Source organism: Aythya marila, assembly GCF_965140915.1.
Source record: "Aythya marila genome assembly, chromosome: 17".
NCBI classification, from domain to species: domain Eukaryota; kingdom Metazoa; phylum Chordata; class Aves; order Anseriformes; family Anatidae; genus Aythya; species Aythya marila.
Window position 1 is genome coordinate 9017439 of NC_139058.1, and position 6208 is coordinate 9023646.

Genomic DNA, 6208 nt, shown 5'->3' on the forward strand with positions numbered 1-6208 from the left:
GACAATCCCAAAGGTCACCAGCATCTACACATGCTCTACACATACTTCTTATTCAGTAAAAGAAAGTTGGAGATGCAAATTAAGGAGATGCCTTCTGAGAACTCTGAGATCACATTGCTGAAGCAGGATTCATGGCAGTACAGGGCCAGACTAAAGAGAACAAGGTTGCTGCCTAGTTTGCACAAAAGGGTAGGTCTGTGGCATGAATGGCATTTCGGGCACTGTTTTCTCCATGCCTCCTTGTCTTCAGTGTAGTTTTCCATTGACAACAGGAGGAAAAGAACATGACTGGACAGAAGGCCAGGCATTTCTACTTAGCAAAGAAAAGCTGACTAAGATGCTGGTTCTCAATTTATCACTCTTCATCTCTCCCTTTTTTTTCTAAAATAAACTAAAGAACCCTAAACACATACCAAACTCATACTGTGTTCTCATGCTAGCATCCTAACCATCCTCCTTTGCCTTTTGTCTTTGCACTATTCAAATTACATTGCAACATACTCTAAAAGATGCCTCTTTCTGCTGGTGTTTGTTTGTGGAGCATTGTCTGCTATCACTGTGCTCTTTCTGTAATAAATAACAATTTCTCAACTCTAAATTAAGTTTAAATGGTTGGACAAGAGTCTAGGAAAGTTTCCAAGAGCGTGCAGCCAAAGCCAAACTGAACGCACTTCATACACTGTTTGTCTCCTCCTCCAATCATGCTTATTTATACCCCAACAACGTCAGTTGTCTCTATATGATAATCAAATTATAGAAATACAGGCAACATGCTGGGAATTTATTGTTCAAATCTTCTAACAGACCTAAAGAAGGATGCAGACCACAGATGTTGGTGGTCATCATGGTATTTGTCTCAGTACAATTTTTCAGAAACTGGGAAATCCCAACCTTTGTGTGTTTCATTCCTTTGGACACAAACAAATTTTCTTATTGATGGCTGTGGTTTTGCTCCCATGAAAATCAGGTTTGTACAGCTTTTTAGACATCTGGAAAAACGGGAAATCAGAAACTGCAAAGTTTGGTATCAAAGACCTTCTCATTCATGTATTTGTGATGAAAACTAAGTCCATAATCTCCTTTACTTCAGGAAAACCAAACCCTGCTTCTTTTGTTACTGAATTTAGAAATGGAAACACTTTCTAAAATTACACATGGACGTATGTTCCACTGAGATTAACATTTAAACATTTTCAAAATCAAGGCTTTCTGATTTGCTTGTTAATTTCAAAGCATCCCAGGGAAAAACTCTAGCTGGTTCTAGCTGAGAAATGTGGTGGTACTTCATCTCAAATCTTGAAAACGTGCTTCTGACTGCAGTGTTAATGGCTGAACAGATTCCTCCTGCAAGCCCTGAAAGGCTCTGAGGGTGATCACAAGCACTCCTGTATGGTAGGAGCACCGCATCAGCAACAGGGCTGTGATGGATGACTGGGGAGGCAAACCTACAGCTCAAAGAGGGCATGTGTCAACAGCCCAACACTACTCAAGGACTATTTTCCAGCATATAAAGGGAAAGAGTTATAAAGCCTCAGCGATTATAACTTTCAGTTTCCCACTGTAGGGGATCCCCCTTTGTGAGCTGTTAGTACGAACTAAGAGAAAGCACCTGAATGGGATTGTCACAGGACACGCACCACTTCTCACCTCCCTGAAGCCATCAAAAGGACCCACCAGAATCCCAAGAACTCTCACATCTTTGCTGAATTTTCCTAGGTTAAAGGCAGAGCTGCTGCTTCCTTCTTCCTTCCTTGTTGGTTACAAAGTGAAGCCTGAAATAAACGTGCTGAACACAGACAAAAATATCCTCTATTCTACAGTTCAATCAACAGATGGAAAGTCAATTAATTGCACGGCTCTGCTTGGGATGCAAGGCACAGGCCCACTGCCCAAGGGGAACTTTTCTCCATTAACTTTATTCAGCTAGCACATCCAGGCACAGCTTGCTGCACAGCATCGGCGCTCAATTCTTCCTGTAACAGTGCACCCATGCTCAGGATTAGATTAGCAGTGAAACCTTCTGGTTCAGTATTTAACTCCTTAGTGCCCTTTTGGAGCAAATCCAGCAGGAGCTGTTTCTTAAATGTTTCTTAAAGATTAAACTTCATTAGTACAATTATTAAAGCAGCAGAAAATGTTGACACTAGGAAACAAAAGGGAGCCTTGTGTGCATCCAAAGACACCAAGAATAAACTCTGTCTGAACTCTATTTTGATTAAATTAGGCCAAAGCACTATTGTAGTGACCCAAAGGATATCTGTGGATGGTTTTAACTTACTTGAAAGTATTAAATTCACTGAAAGTAGTAAATAAAATGCATTTTATAGTTAAATGCACATATACCTACATGTATATGTAACAACCTATGCAGCTGTCATATGTGTTATAAGCTCTCAGTGAGACACCATCAGTGGAATTATTCCAGCAGATTTTTTCTGTTGTTAAATACAGCAAAACACTCTTGAATGAAAAGGAATTGTTGTGATGTTACAATGAAGTCAATAAACAGAGAATATGGCTCAAAACCACATCTTTTGAGCAAATAATCATTTTTAGGGATGTTTTAGATGCTGAACACTGCATGGTGAACTGCTAACAGCCCTGATCAATCCTGAAACAACGCTGTGAGTACTGCCAGTGCCTGCAGCAAACGAAGATCTTCCAACTCAAAAGATCTCCTGCAAGTCAGCTTCCCAGCCAGGCACTCACTGGAATCCCAGTCTGCACAGCCCATGTCCAGTGCTGGGCTCCCCGTGCCAAAGGCTGGCGCTTCAGCTTACTGCACTGCTGTGCTGGAGTGGTACAGCCTCTTCTGCGATGAGGGGAGGCATAAACTCCTGCTCAAATGAGTCCCACTTTTTGCAGCCAAGGCAGGGTCTGCCAGATTTGCCTGAGTTAGCAGAACTGGCTAGAAAATAACAATCATAGTTTGACCCATTTATATTTTGGAGTTCAAGCATTTAACTAAAAAATTCCCAACCCACTCAATTATCTGCCTCTGTGTAATTTTCTAATGAACAAGACATTTGCCAAGACAATGGAGCCAAGAATCAGACTTATAATCCAAAGGATTTGTTTAAAAATCATGTTAGACACCAAGCTGTTCAGCATCTTCTATGCCAGGTTCCCAGCTGGGTAATAATTGGGGGTTTGCAGAGCTGTCAGCACAGCTTTTCGGCTCCGCACTGTCTGAGGAGCAGAGCGAGGCCATGCTCGCTCTCAGTGAGATAGGTGTACAGCAGAGCATCATCTGCAAGTAGCGAGCTGCTACCTTACAGTTTTAAGTACAAAACTACAGTCTGTGCACGTGTTACACAACAGATAAAACCACCTTTCCTTTCCATCTCTTCCCTTCTACTCTCTCCTCTGCTTTTGCCATCTGTTATATAGCACCACAGCACAATTATTTACCCTCTTTAAAAGGCCTTACTTGACACTGCTGGGAAGCACTCCCTTGAATCAGGGCTGACCTGTGGCCTCATAGCCTGCCCCAGCCATTCAGCCGGGAGTCTCTTGCCCCCCTTTGGACACTGCGTGGAGCAGGAAGTTCACAGAGCCCAGCTCTTTCCTCTGGCTGTCTCTGAACTGCACCTCTCAGCACTGCTGAGCTGGGAGCAGGGGAGCTGATAAGGCAGAGAGGCATTTCCAAGTGCTCACAGCCATGCACAGTTCAAGGGTTGCCTTGATCAGGGTTTGTTCAGTGGCTCCTCTTCAGTCTGGAAGTCCCCAGGGTCTGCTGAGCAGCGAGCGTGGCTCAAGGCAGCAGAGCCACTCAACACAGCAGGGGAGCTGAGGAAGCAGTTGTGCGATTTTCCCAGGGATTTTTAAAGAGGGAAGAAAGCAACGTGCCCACATCCTAAGCCCTTTAATGCCCCCCAAAGCCTAGAAGGATGTTCAGAAAAAGGCATACTTGTTGAAATACATCGGGGCAAATCAAAAGGGAAAATATGAGGACAAAAGCAGTAATCTCAGCAAATTTGTGGCTAAAACTAAATCAAGGGAAGTGGCCAATAAGACGAGTAGCAGAACAACATCCACAGGGACCTTGTTGAACTTGAACAGAAACCTCACGACGCTGGGTAAAGAGCAGGGCAAAAGTCTGCACCCGGGCAGAATAACACCGTGCTTAGCACAGGCTCTGCCGGGAAGGACCTGGGCTGGAGGTGGGAGCCAGGCTGACCACGCACCACAGGGCGCTCCTGCTGCAAAGAAGGCCTACTGGGTGCCTTCAGGAGTGGTGGCAGCAGGTTAAAGGAGTTTTCCTTCCCTTTTTCAGACACCTGAAATACTGCAATCTGCCGTGAGAGCTGAGCCCTGTGAGCTCACCAGGGGTTAAACTAAAGGAGCCAGGTAAAAGCCAAATTCCTGGTGAGAGGAGGTGTGGCAAGCACAGAGGGGAAATTCAAAGGGACCTCCTGTGGTGGTGAGCCCTTAGGCTGTCCTCAGTGGTTAGTTCTTGAGCTGTCCTCTTTAACCTCACACAGGAGCTTTGGAAACTCCTCTGGTTTCACTCCGCCCAGCCAGGGGAGGCTGAAAGCTGGCTGTGAGCTGCGCTGGGCTGGCTGTGGCTGAGCAGCACGGGCCTGAAGGAGCCGCTGTGCTCTGCAGGGCTAAACCCTGCTCAGGCACAGCCTCCCCGTGACAGTCGAGGGTGTCAAGCAGGAGACGGAGATGACGATAACGGTGTTGGAACCATGGCAAAACCCAGATGTTTGCCTGCTTGTCCTTCCCCAGGCCCTCCAGCTGCCTCCCCAGCCCCTATCACGCTGGCTCTGCACTCCCCAGCGCAGCCTGTCCCGTGCCCAACACCTCCCCACAGCCCGGGGCCCTGCTCCTGCCTCCTGCAGTCAGCTGGCACTTGCCACAACCGTGCAGGAGATGCAGGGCGAACACTGTGGGCTGCACACACTGAGCCCCAAGCAACTGCGATGTTATGTCTGCCTTGGGCTGTTTGTGCAGCTGGTGCATTTTTTTTTCTTTCTGTTGAAGTACTTTATTTTAGTTAAGGGTATATAGAAACAATAGGGACTTTTGTCTTAAGAGACCATTTGAAAACAAGCTCGTGCTCTCAGAAAGATAAGCAAGGAGGGGAAATACTTCTTAAAAATCCCCCAAAATGAAAACTGAAAATAAAAAAACGACACCAGGCTTTTCTGGGATTCCCAGGTAAATGGCAGAGCTGTACTGCGGGGCACAGTGAGCCTTTCCAAGTGTTTCATCATGCTGAGTCAGGAATGAAGACCAGGACTAGCATCTGGATTTCATCTCCTCTCCTAAACGTGCATTCCTGCTCAGTTTTCAGACACAAACAAAAACAGCCAAACAGATCCCTCTTTCCTCTGGAGATGGCAGGCCCCTTCTCCCCCTATCCCTGCAGATTTCTCCTGAGAAATAAAAGCATCCCTACAGCATCACTGCTGGAGTTTCACACCACATCCTAGCACCTCACCAGAACCCCCTGCCTCTAGCTAAGCACAGCAGAGCCTGGGGCTGCCTTTTGTTTGCGTGCTTGTGTGAGTATTTCTGGCTACAGCCACTTCCTGCTTTGTGCACATCTACCTGGCACCGCAGACGGAGGAAAAGGTGAGCCGTCCCAGCAGCTCACGGCCACTGAGAGGGCTTTGCTGTCCCTTCCCACCCCAACCTGCTCCCAGCTGTGGTACCCCCCACTGAGCATAAATTAGCCAGTGTCTGATAATTTGAATTGCTAACTCAGAAAATGTGATTGCCTTTTCTTCGTTGGTTACTGTTCTAGTGCAAGTAAAATGAATGAGCTCACGCGGGAGCTCTGATAAGTCTCAGAGCTGGTGCAGAAAGGGTAGGAAGGGAGCAGCGGGACGTTTCTCTCGGGGAAGCTGCACACTGCTGCTTGCCAGGAGTCCCAGCTTAAACACAGCCCCAGCACTCAGCATGGCTGTTCCTCAGAAACGTTAGGCCCCCAAAATACAAGTCAGATGTGCGAGTGCTGCAAGTCAATAAAGATCTAATGAGAACCAGCACAGAGCAGGCAAATGCAGCACCAGCGGGTTTCCCTACCGGGGAAGGTGGGAACAGCAGATTCTAAACTGCTCTCGTGGTCCTGATGTACTTCACAAGCAGAGCAAAAGGAAAGCACACGGAGAGAGAGACAGCAGCTCTACAAACAGTCCTTGTCACGTCCTGGTGCAAAGAGGATTTTTACTGATGGTGCAACTACTTTACCACAGAC